This window comes from Thermobia domestica, chromosome 17 (genome assembly GCF_964235325.1).
Source record: "Thermobia domestica chromosome 17, izTheDome1.hap1.1, whole genome shotgun sequence".
Lineage (NCBI taxonomy): Eukaryota > Metazoa > Arthropoda > Insecta > Zygentoma > Lepismatidae > Thermobia > Thermobia domestica.
The window spans coordinates 171,280,048-171,294,420 of record NC_137470.1 but is presented as its reverse complement, the minus strand read 5'-3'; positions in this window follow the sequence as shown (position 1 = coordinate 171,294,420).

Below are 14,373 nucleotides of genomic sequence, written 5' to 3'. Positions count from 1 at the left end.
GCCTTGCGTCCTCCAACCGTGAAGAAAGATTCGGTTTGAACCTATGCGTGTCCTAAGAGGAAGGAGGAGATTCAAAGAAAGAAAAGTGGTTTAGAAATTATGCAAAAATAGAATATCTCACGAGGTGAGGTGATATAGAGTTCAGCGTGTCTTTCAGCTGTGACTCTATACAAGATGTGCATCTACGACTTAACGTGGAACCCGAACTACACGACTCCTGCCGGGAATCGAAACCCGTATCATCTCTAGCTCTATCATGAGAGACACACAAGGGCGCCCATATTGTGGTTTTCAAAGGGGCCAAGTATAAGCGACATTTCAAATATAGTTACAAATTTTGGGGTAAATATTCAAACAATTTTTGGGTTTTCGATCTTGCAAAGTATAATTTCCTCTAGAAGGGGCAATCGCCTCCTCTTACCCCCTTAATGGGCGTCCCAGGAGACAGAGGGACATGCAAAAATAATCGAAAATAAACGATATTAATGTTAAATCCATAGCTTTTGAGTACATGAATTATGAAACCTTCTATATCGTTCACATCAAAGTTTAGCATTATCGGCATGGAGGTTTAATGGGAGGCGGGAAAATTTAATAATTCTTAATTGAAAGATATGAGTGTCTATTCAATAGTTTTCGGGGTTGCTGAAATTAATAATTACACTCCAGATACCATTAAAGCCCAAAGCTTTATTCTTTCGTTAGCAGGAAGGTTATTCATTTACTTAACTCAGGAGACCTTAAAGTTAAGGATATGAAACTCGATGCATATATTTCTAATTCAAGATTATTAGATACGTATTGTAGCTTAGACTTCTAAGGAGGGGAAGGGTCAATTTATGCAATGATTTCCTTCACATTCGAATAAAATACTGTTCCATTATATTGCGAAAACTCATTTCGAGTAGTGTCATTTCTAATAGTTTTCCGTATTTGTTTAGACCCCTACGCATTTATAACAGAACCTCACTTTTCCTGTAACACCTAAGCAAGCACTTAGTAAAGTAAATGCCATTAAAATGTATATTCATAAGACAGTGGTGCAAATGCAGTTGAGCTCTTCGGCAATCTTTAGCATGGAAAGAGAAAAATGCCACCACATTGATATTGGAAAAGTAGCTAATGAATTCCTCCCCGAAAAAGTTCACCCGCACATTTATTTTACAGATGGTGGTTTGTAGCTATACGTAAGTTTGTTGTAATTGCTCCATAGTTGTGGGGGCGAGACACTGAAGCCATCCGTAATAAGGGGGGAAGTGGCATGTAAAAGTACTCAATATGAACAATATTAATATCGAAATCGTTATGGTATTAGTTTTCGTGGTCGCAGATGAATAGTGACGCTGTCGATGTTGCTTAAGTTCAAGTTAAGCCTTGGTTGGCATGGAGGTCAGAGTGGGAGGGTGACAGGCAAATAAATAAATAAATAAATAAAATAAAATAAAATCGAAAACATCCTTTATTTGTGCCGAATATATATTTTTCGGGATCTCTGATATAAACGGTAATATTCCAGATGTGGTATACGACCAAGGTGGGCCCCATTCGCATGCAGTTTCAGAGGAGAGAACCGGTGAAGATTTCAGAACAGTTTCTTTGACTTAAGTTTCAATACACTTAGAGTGAGGAGTGGTAATACACAAATACTGGTGTCACATCCGGAACTATCAGAGGTATGATTTCTGGGGAACTGTCGTTGCTCCAGGGAGGCATTACCCCATGATCAGTCTCTAAAATTCTTACTGCTTTACAGGAGCGTAGTCAGGAATTTATTTCAGTGATCGAAAGCATTTTTATGGTTAAATTGTTCAGATGGTAATGTATACGTATACTAAATTCGTTTGAAATCGCTCCAGGAGCCCATGTTGCATCGTACGTTCAACTGTACTTTTTTCTGAATCAAAACTTTCTCTCTCTCTCTCTCTCTCTCTATATATATATATATATATATAACAGTAACAGGATCGGTTGTAGACATTTTGTAAGTGTAAATAAACAATATTTAGTCGCCCCCGCCTAAATGATAATAAAAGAATAGAATGCTGTAATGGACAAAAATTCTTCAGATAATTGTTACAATTACAAATTTCTTCAATATATAATAATTCAGTCTTCCTGTGAGTATTAAAGGAAAATGGCGAAATTAAACCTAATTAACTGTGGATGAATCATGACCAAAGTTCCAGTTTGAATAATTTATATATTTTTTATTAAATAAGCACAGGAAACAACTAAAATGTATACCTAAGATGTATTTTGACAAATACAGTTGAAACATAAAAGTCGAAATAGAATAAAACTAATGAGCTTTAAGTCTAACATTATCACAGGTTTGATTTTGACAAAGAGATATGCTCTTACACTTCATTAAAAGCATATTTAAATAGTGTTTTCTAGTGATACAAATATGGTAGTTAGCTTAATTTCTCGTTTTTTTTTTGTTACTATAAAGTTCCTGTTATAAAGACACTTTTCTGGCTTTCATTTCGGCAAAATCTCTTATTATTGCATCAATATCAATTTCATTCAGAATGTAATTTTCAATGGCCATCAAAGCTAGTCCATTTAATCGTTCTTGAGATATACTTGATTTCAAATAATTCTTTATTAATTTTAGTTAAACTAGTTCAATACACAACAAATGACAAAAGTGTGTGTCTTAATTGATATTTAATTTGTCCTTGATCCAGTGGCAGCACTTTAAAATCAGGTTCCTTCGCAAAAATTCTTTTCAGGGCCCTTTAGGCCTATAGAACAATTCAATTCTTTCATGTTTCTTTCCAACATAAACGTACGAAATCAGGCAGTAACACAGTGTAAACACAAGCAAAGATGCACCCAAGATTTTTCTTTCGGGTCAGAAGATTTTTCGGAATAGCCTACAAATGCAAATAATTTTGTGTATCTGACCCTGAAATTGTGGTAATTGAAGGTTCCAGACTCTGAGACTACCTGTGCAGTGTTTCGCCCACACATATTTTTAGGGGGCCACTTTCCCTCGGGAGGAGATCAAAATAATACGTCGTTAGTATAATAATAAATAAAAGAGTAGCAGCAGTGGCCCTCTGAATAATAAGTGTACGCCCCGGAAGATTTTTTCTGAAAGGAACACTGCACCTATTAGGGATGCCCACGAGACAAGATGTGTAGCTGTCTCGTCTCGAAAATGTGTAGTAAAAGTGATGTCTTGACTCGAAAAGTGTAGTCTATATTTCTCTATTGGAAGAACCGTGTCTCGACTCGAATTTTGTCTGGAAAATCCTGTCTCGATTCGTCTCGTGCGCATCCCTAGCACCTATGTTGGTGCATCCCTGAACACAAGTAACTAATAATCAAAACTCTACTTTGCATTAGAATTATTACTAATTTAAAATATCGCTCCATCTAAATTTAATAACAGAGAATGGATTAATAATTATTGTTATACTGTTATAATAACACAAGCATCTGTATATGCTGCTGTGACTGAAAGTGAGAGTACTGAAAAAAAAACTACTTGTAATCCAAATGACCTTTCATCGCTTTCGATTATATCCTTTCAAGTTATATACTTATATGCCGCGTGAAAACTAATTGTATTCAAACATATTTTGAAATACATGAAATTTAATTCAGACCCGTAACAGAAATGACCGTATCGTCCCATTTTAATTCAACAATTAAATTACTGCAATCAGGTAAAATAACCTTACAGTTTCAAAAGAATGTCGACCTGCAAATGCTTCGTTAACAGTGACTGGTATTGACAACTCCCCACCTCAACATTTGTATGATTTTGTTCAGAACGCGAAAGAAACCTTTTAGAGCCTTCGGTTGCCTCTTATCTTCTTTCATGTTTTGTAGCTTTCTTTTCCGATAAAATGCTCACTTGGTTTTATATCGTTGCTCATTATTATTACATGAAAAACAAAGTACTATTAAAAAGTGAAAGTACACATCATAAATTTAAAAAAATAAAACAAAAACGAAATGACTTAGGATAGAAATGAAAATCTTGACGAACGACAAATGAACTAATAGATATTAAACAAAGTGAGCATTAAGCAGTGGACAGCGATTTGAGCCATTAGGAACCTCAGTTAAAATTTCCCTCAGAAATGATTTTTAAAAAATCCATTTGTACCGCCCGTCTTTTGTTAGTATTCGCTCCACTCCCTGGGCGAATGGACAAGAAAACCTACTTGCTTGCATGGGGGCCCGAAGAATTTTTTTAGAGGGGTCATCTTCCTGGTTGGTATAATACGTTTGGTATTTTTATTTGTATTAAGAAAATCTTAAGAAATTGTACATATATATTATACTTGTCGTAAGCCAGGTGGGGCCAGACCCCCTCGTCCCCTTTTGGGCGCCCATGCTTGCTTCAACTTTGGTGGTGTGAATTTCATTTACGGTGATCTTTCTCAACCCTTAACTGAGGTCATTGAACCCAAGTACTATGCGAAGACACTGTTTAAGACAAGATGGAGGAGAACCCTTGGAGACATTTCTTTCTACTGTGATAATGCCACCCACTTCATAAACAATACTTGCGGTTGAATTCCTTTCGTTTGTTGATCCATTCGGATTTTATAGACATATTTGGCAATGATATTCTCTAGCAAGGTGTCGGAAGGATTGTTGACGAAGGAATGAAGAGTCTGTTATATTTGTATTTTGTGCATATGGTGGAATTGTGGAAAAAATACCACTGTCTCTAGCTCTGCGGTCATAGTGCTTAATACAACATCTATTGGAAAGCTAAATTTATCTTCATTTTATCTCATATTCGTAAAATATCCCTTTTCCCTCTTTAAAAAGGTCTATCCTGTGCCGTGGAAATTTTCCTCAAACTAGCATCACTTGTGCGTGTAGTATTGGCATCAATTGATGTACGAGTCCATTTCATTTGTAAAGATTGTTTTACAGCCAACCACGCAAAGATTCGACTTTGTTCTTTTGATGTATGTTATCTGTATCTCAGTCTGTACAATATTTATTTGAAGCTATATGAGGAAAATGTCTCATCATAACAATTTTTTTAAATAAATATTTACATTTAAAATAAAATTCATTTTTCTAATTTGGCTCCCTGTTCACCTGGCGCCTCCTGCGAACGCGTAGTTCGCAGGCTTCAAGATCCGGCCCTGCAGTAACAATGAAATTCTGTATTACCGCCCGACTATCGTTGTTGTGAAAACATTCATCATATGACGTAGGGAAATGAGTTACATTAGGGTTCTAAGATCTAATATCAAAGTTGAAACATCGCAAGTAAAACAAAAACATGTAATAGCAAATAGTTTTGAAAATAATTTCAGTTTAAACTAGCTGCGACTACATTTAATTCAAAATTGAACTTCTGGAGTGCAACATATGAACGTAGCTAAAAGAAAAAATCAATAAGAACAGTCGGGATTTGAACCTAAGCCATACAAGTAGGAGTCCCTTACACTAACCATTCATCTACTATATTTTGTTTACTAAAAATATTTTCCATGCAGCAAAATGCCATTTCACACTGAAACATTAACAACATAAGAACAAAGATTTCAAGAAAATTTGCCAAAGCTTATGTATTAAAGGTATCCGGGTATTCGCCCAGTGGTACTGCAAAATCACTAGTCAGGATGCCTCGTATCGAAATTTGAACCGAGAGACTCTTAATTACGAAGCGTCAACACTAACCAGTAACCTTCGTTCGCTCAGTAAATGTCTTCAAATTACTTTTCTGTTATTATTTTTCAAAAATGTTATTATTTTCATGAAGCAAAGAGTGCATCTTCTACTTGGGTTGAGAACTATATCTACTATACTTCTAACAGTCAACCAATAGTTGATGTTCATTATTTCTATCGATTTTCTACGTCTACTAAGTTATTTCAATTTTTATAAGTTTTCCCTTCCGTTTATGACAATGATTAGAAATGAAGGCTCCTCTTCTTATACAAATCTTGATCATTGTAACATTTTTTAGTCAAAATTCTGAAAATATTTAAATTAGTTAGAATGAAGAAGATAATACTAAGAAACATGGTTAGAAAAAAAGAAACATTGTTGTTTAACGAATTGATAAAATCAAGCTTTTTCAAAACATAAAAAATACTGTATGGTATAGGATGATCATGGAAAAAGTAAAAATAGCTATCGAGGACACACTAACCAACTACTGTACGCGGATATGTCAAGGTTCGTTAACTTGGTAGACGTATATGAAGAAACCACTAACAGAAAATAGTTGATAGCTTTACGCCTAATCATCTCAGCGACCTCGAGACTATGAATTCTACATTAACATCGGTTGTCGTTTTCGATCATTTTATATGTCACTCCCTTCCATTGTCCCAAGGTATGTCTTACCCCTTATCCCAATGCATGAAAAGCAAATAATATTTTCGCAAACACCGCGAGGGCAGGGAGGGAGTAACAGAACGCACACAGCTCGCTGTATGGCTTTAGGGCAAATACCTAAAGGCATAAGCAATAGGCCACTTGACCAAGAGCAATGTTGCCCAACGTAAGACAAGGTAAGCCCACGCGCAGCCTGTCTTTCGCGTGACATTACTTTCGACACAAAATCACTGACCCTTCGAACAAGATAACACTCTTGCGCTCTCAGAGTCAGGTTTTAATTGCATTTGTGTTGAAGAAATGAAATGAAATCTTTAAGTTTTACGTCCCACGGTTGTGCCGGTTAGGCTAAAGGAGACGGTGATGATGAGTAATGAATGAAATGAAGAGAGTGGGATGAAATGGGAGAACCCCGAGGAAACCAACGCACACGGTGTTCGTCCGCCACAAAGTTCAATTGGCGGGGGCTGGGATCGAACCCGAGGCCCCACGTACTAGAGGTGAAAGCTCTGCCACTGAGCCACCGCGGCCCTAAAGCAAAAGAAAAGAAAAGCGCACCCAAAACAATACCTCTAGGGTTGTGGGGAAACTTGTCCAAATAGACTTCTTTTTATTTACATTTAAAAAGAAATAAAATATATTTCCATGATGGAATAAAATTCCACTAATATAATAGACACCTAAATTAGAAATAGCAAAAACAGCTGAAAGTAAGGAGAAAGCAGTAATTTCACATCAGGTTCCAAAGAACAAACAGCACCGAGTAAGCAAACAAGAGCGTTACTTCTCCTGTGGTCCTGTCCCGAGCATGTGTCAAAGGTGACGTCATTGCACGATATGACGGAAACGCGTTCAGTGATGAACTTACCAAGCCAGTAACTACTATATTTACGCCACGGAATCCGACGCTCTATAAAGTGCCTTTTATCTATACAGGATTATGCGCGATCAACGTTATAACTGTTATATTTTTCATTCTCTTTTGCAAGAAAATAATTGACATAAGGATAGGACCTGTACTTAAACGCAAAATTACATAAACGGTCTGGTAATTTTAGTTAGAACGATCCGTCAAGTGGAGGTGGGGTAAGTTCTCAAACATTAAATATACGACTTCTTATATACTGTAGATGCACTACGCAACCAGTTACTAGAGAACAAACTCCGAAGTAGGACTGGTATCAAAACGAGACAATACGAGACTATTTACAGTATTAGTCTCCTTTCAACCGACAAATAGCGGTCTCAGTCTCGTCTCGATAGTTTCGAAAAAAATTATTTGAAATTATTCCACACTAAATTCGACAGTAGATAAATAAAATACACCTCCAATAGTTCTCCCTATTGCTAGTTCTCCCTATTCTCCCTATGTCTGTTTCCATTAAATATACTCATTGTTTCTTAAATTATTTATTTACTAATTGAAATACCCGGCGTTGCACGGGAAGAATAGGTTTATATTTCAAAGATATATTTGAGATTAGTTTTCCCAGTAGAATAAAACTTTGAATCGGAATGAAATAGTACGAATCCATTTCCAGCAGGAGCAAATGAATTTACTTGCCGCTAACGAAGAATAAAAACTTGGGCTTTTATGGTATCGGGAGTGTCATTATTCACTTCAGCGACCCCGAAAACTATTGAATAAACACTCATATCTTTCAATTAGGAATTTTTAGGACCTCGAAAGCTATGGATTTGACATTAATATCGTTTATTTTCGATTATTTTTACATGTCCCTGTGTCTCCCATGATAGAGCTAGAGGTGATATTGGTTTCGATTCCCGGCAGGAGTCGTGCGGTTTGGGTTCCACGTAACGTCGTAGATGCATATCTTGTATAGAGTCACAGCTGAAAGACACGCTGAACTCTATATCACCTCACCTCGTGAGATATTCTATTTTTGCATAATTTCTAAACCACTTTTCTTTCTTTGAATCTCCTCCTTCCTCTTAGGACACGCATAGGTTCAAACCGAATCTTTCTTCACGGTTGGAGGACGCAAGGCTACTGTACCATACGCGTACAACCCTTATGAGTTGCGCAGTTTGATTAGCACGCACGAATAAACCACGCTTACATTTATTATATATAATTAATAAAATCTCATATTAGGACTAACTTCGCACACCAAACTTTTAACAATGCGACTTTTTAAATTCTGTTCATCATCTTCTTTATTATTATTATTATTATTATTATTATTATTATTATTATTATTATTATTATTATTATTATTATTATTATTATTATTATTGCAATAGCTATATGAAGCAATTATCTCGGCCAATTTCGTTAATACACACCATTCAGCAACCGGTAGTTGTAGAAATCAGGCTTTTGCAACAGTAATTGTTAGCTCAATCGGTAGAGCGCAGACTTATGGATTCAAGGGTTACGAGTTCGAATCTAGCCTAAGTCAAAAGATTTGTTTTCTGATATAATTCTTGAGATGGAAATGTTTCTCTCTTCACCTTTATCTCGTAATTCTGAATAGAGATGTTTGGATGTGAAAGAAAAAAGTATACTAGAATATAAGAAAAGAAAGATAAATTACATGATACCTTTTGCAATTTTTAACTATATTTTCACCTATCTAGGACGTTTCTAAAAAGTTCAGACTTCTAGACCTCCTTTTCGCTCTCTTACGTGTCCTTTAACTAATTTCTACAATTACTTATTGAGTCTAATTTACTTATAATTACTTATTGAGTAATTATACATATATTACAGATGTCTTATCTCTTTCTCTTTTCTCTACATCATGTCTTGAGATGAATGTTTTGACAATAGGTTACAGACACGATTTTACAAAATAATACGATCTGCGATATCAGTGATACATATTGTGGTGTTTAACTTAACATATAAAGCAATAAATAGAAAAACTGAGAATACGAATCTTTTCGTGCACTGATGCTTCAAATCTGTGTCTTTACTCCCTATACCTATGTTAATTCCCTAGTCAAAATAAAAACTCTTCAAAATTAATCAAAAATTCTTATACAACCATCCCTTCCTTGGAGTACTGCGCGGTCACATACCCGTCACTGCGATGTAAAGGCACTTATGGCGACGAGGATACATTCTGCTATTACATCTGATGCACTTTTTGATAGAACGTAACTAGAACACGATTGTATCAATGTCCCTCTTTGTTTGGGACAGTGTCCCACAGTCGACACATATGAAAAGAAATCTCTTAATCCATGGTTCATATTCTAATAGAGCGTAAAAACAACAAACTTGTATCATGTCCCACGTCTTCTGGGACATATGACGTACTCGAAATACAGGAAAATACCTCCAGAAATTCATATCTCAAACAACAGTGCACATGCCAAGACAAAGACGAAAATGAACCAATTTGGCACAAGTAGCACTACTGCTGGAACACCATACATATGAAAAATAAAACGACAAGAGAAATAGGAACGTCCTTAAGCTCTGATTGTTTACAACTGTGTAGTAGGAGTAACAAAATGAAACACACAAGCATGTCCAGAGGCTGTACAAGAGCGCTTGCCAAACAAAGTGGGTACCCTCAAAGAAATGAATACAGAGAAATTGAGGCTCCCTCGAAGCCTTAGGGCTAGGGCTAGAGCGCTCGCTTTCGCTCGCGTGGTCGCAGTTTCCAATCTTATTGGGAGCCCACGTCCTTAGATTCAAGACCCGAGTAGTTATTTCAATATTTTTCGCACGTGGGACGGTGTCCCAGCAGTACTGGGATATGTTGACATTTGTTCATTAGCTACATGTCGATATCAACACACACATTTGCCACATTTCAATATCGATCATGTGATTCCACTAGTGACATTCATTTAGTTTATCCAGTTTCTTAGTGAGTCCCTTTGCACAATTTCAACTTGGCCTCAGTTGTTGCATCCTTATTGGTATGCAATGGGGGCGCGATGGCTCAGTGGTAGAGCGTTCACCTCCGGTGCGTGGGGTCCTCGGTTCGCTCCCAGCTCGCGCCGTGTGAACTTTGTAGTGGACAAACACCGTGCTCGTGGGTTTTCCCGGGGTTCTCCCGTTTCCTCCCACTTACTTCATTCCACCATTTTATTCATCTCTCATCATCACCGAATCCTTTAGCCTAACCGGCATAACCGTAGGACGTAAAACTTAAAGATTTCATTTCATTTCTTATAGGTATGCAACCTTGCGCATCATATTGCATTGGTTTGAGGGAATCTTATTGGTGAATTGGCAATGGCTCTCGTGTTCTTGACGCTAATCCTTACATTTCCGACGCTTTGAACTCACGTTTACTGAGTGCATTTATGGGCATTTTTCGTTAAGTGTTTCCACACATGTGAATCACCCTGCTTTATCTGTTGTGCTCTACCAACACTTCAGATGTCTTTCTAGAACATTTAAGTACAAATTCGCTACACTTAATACTCAGAACGTCACTGTTGGCCAGCATCCGTACCTGGCGATTATGCAACCACACACAACGGGCTTGAAGGTGTCCGCCATTTCGTATTTGTTCCAGATATCGATTTCATACAAACGAAGTATTGTTACCTGGTAGAAACCCTATCAATTCATATCCATTTAGACCAATTTTCATTTGGCAGATTATCAGGGACTCCCTACGTTCCTTTGGGGAATCCCTTGCGCGTGCATGGTAGGATTGTGGAACATATAAAATTCAATACAGCAGGTATGACTTCTTCAGTGAATTTTTTACCCGCTCTCTTTACGTTGGATAGTTTCCGAACTATTGGCGTCCGAAAGTCATTTTCCCACACTTTCGGCACCTTGTAGGTCCGAAACTATGTCTGATAGCCATAAGTTGAAGAGAACTTTCTTTTCTTGTCTCAGTGGCAGGAGTCACCTCCCAAGAGTTGTAACACTTATTTTGCAACACCCGATATAATAATTGACGCAACTTCCTGCTTAATAGTGTGTTATTTAAATGATATTTTTACTACTAGAGCTTCGAAATTAATTTATATTTGTTTTCAGTTTCGTATAACATACAAGTTTATTTACATTTTTCTTTACTTTCTGCTTAATTCCTTATAACTACGCTTTCTTACAGTGAAATATGCCTTATGCAATGAACACAAGAACTATGAGTATTAAAAACATACAATTCGGCGGGATCTTTACACTGAGAGAAACGAAACAAATTTGGTTCATAAGTTGTCAAACAAATGTAGTAAAAAATAAATTTAAACGAACGAATGGATTTGGTTCAAAGTATCTTTAATGAGTTAACAGTTTAGACTACATTTGAAAAAATCTGAACCCAAATTGGGTACTTCTCAATTAAATTTAATAAGCAGTTGGATGTTTGTACCAACATGTAGTAAAATTTAATCAAACCAGTCGTTCAGAATAGTTTAACTTTGTTTGAAAATAACCTAATCTGAGTTGAATTGCAGGATAGAGAGTTGTGAATAGCTAACTGATTGATTGATATTTTAGTTTAGCGTCCCTTTTAGCAACGAGGCTATATGAGACGTGGACCTACTGATTAAAGTGGAATCCGAACCACATGAGCTCCCGCCGGGAATCGAGCCCGGGTCTCCCACGCCAAAGGCGCGTACGCTAACTACTTAGCCACGTAGGAGCTCAAAGTGAATAGCTAATGCTTGGGCCGAATTCGACTACTATAAGTTCGAAATTAAATAAATTAAGGTCTATATTATTGTTGCATTACTATACATGGAGTCGGCATAGCACTGAAGGCAACCTAGAAAATGTAAGAAAATCGTTGCCCAACAGGTTGGAGATGTTGTCTCCATCACCAGCTTTTGTGAAAAGCCGGAAACATGAGTAATTAAATTGTATAATTCTTTCATGAAAATGCAAGAATACTAATTTCGGGATGTAGCTTTAACTGAACTAATATTGTACTTATAAATGAAATGCACAAAATACATATTTCAAAAGATGCGGCAGAATTAGGGAAAGTAAACTAGAATTTTAGGTCTGTAAAATGTAATAGTTTGTAATGTAAAGTCCCTTCAATACGTCAGCTGATTACACTACCTTCAAGTATGGAAGTAGCTCCATGACATGACGTCTAATGATGTTTTCTCCGTCAATATCTTATACACACTTCCTCGACCAACTCGGTGTTCGTGGTTTCATTCAAAGGCTGGTTTTACAAAACCCAACCCCTTTTCTTCTTCTGCCCATAAAAGGTAACAAAACTTCAAATATTCGGGAATACCCACAATCACGTTGTCTTGACATAAAATCGAAAGTTCTAGAAGGTTTAGGACAAAAACCTCCAAAGTTCAGTATCATAAGCATTACCCTCAATCGACCTCACAGTAGGTGACATCGTCCAACGTAAACTCACCAATATAGCTGATAATGTAGAAAATAAGTATTTCCAAAATAAAATAATGTTTATGTTTGCGGATATAAATCACTTCACTCAGTAGAAAGAGCATTATCTGGCACGTTAGTCAATATCAGGATATTGACTCAACAAAATAATAAAACAAAGTATAGCTGGCATATAACAAGATGTGTAATGTGAAAAGTGGCAAGTAAGGGGAAAAAAGGCAGGATAAGGACTAAAATGTAGACATGTGCGGGGTAAAGGACTTCTGCCATTTCATCTAGTTTAATGAACCATAAAAGGTTACAAATTGCTTCAAAGAAGCTTGAGGCTAAATGAGTTCAAATCTTCTTGAAAAAAAATAAATATAAGTGACATCCACAAGGATCGAACGACGGACTTCCGAGACCATTTCTCTCATCATGCAACATTATGGTAAAACTTCGTGATAATATGCCAAATATCATAGCTACGCCAAATTCATGAAACAGCTCCAATCATTTGTAACAACCTTACATTTTATTCTTTGCAGTTTCTTATGTTCTCATATAACGCACGTGCAAACCTCTTTTTTCTTTAATTTTTTAGACAAATTTAATATTAAGTATACAAAATAACTAAAACAACTTTAATAAAGTGTTAATTTTTTTTTACTTTCCGCGATCAATTGTAGTTGTGCAAAAAGAGGATTCATTCACTTGTAACGGAAAGTACCAGTGACGGAAATTGGTTATAAACACTAAAAAAGGGGACAAAACACTACTAATAGTAAGGGGGCATGTAATTAGGTTATAGTATAAAGAAAAAAAAGTATGGGTAGCAGTTACCTCCACGCCCCTAATCGCAGATGGACAGCACACTTGTTAATAATATTCCCAATTTAAGTGAATTTTAAGACATTGTTGAGGAATAATTTTAGTAGTATTTAATTATATCTATACTCTTTTATTTGAATCACTTCACTTCATATCTACAATTACTTTCATATATTTTCATTAACTGTTAGCCATCCAACGATGCATTAAAGCATAGAATATTCACTAATAGTCATTACATTTGATACAACTTTTTAATTTGTTTGCAATTAAGTAAATGATTTTTTTTAAAAAACCAGCAAATTTGTTATATTTAATTTGAACATGTGGTTTGGTCCAGTCATTTGAATCAATCATTATTTTTAATTTTAAAAGTTAGTTTACAACGATCAAAAGTGTCTGCTTACTGTGTCAAAATGTTTTCAGTAGACCCTACATTGAATGCTGTAAATTTCTTATATCTTATGTACACTAACATGAGAGGCGGACAGAAGGCGTATTGTGAAATTATACACTGAGAAAAAATGTATGTGGTGTACGTAAAAACGTAGGTTACATGGGTGTAAATCCTGTAGTTTTTGGACAACGTACAGCAAACGTATAACTAAAAAAAGTATATCTTATACATACTTTCCCTATAAATGTTTCGAAAAAACGTACTTTCTGTACGAACGAAAGAACTGTATATAAGTGTGCAGGATCTCACATATAGATATACGCATGTAACATACAGCTGGCGTATATAACATACGTATACATATGTGATATATGGAAGACTGTTAGATGTCATACATCCTGAAACGGCATGATGTAACATCTAAGCGAGGAAAGTCTGTAGCATATGGATAACATATGTTCCGTACTGATTTATGTATTAAACATAATGATTCCGTATATTTGTACAATATACGCTGTACGGA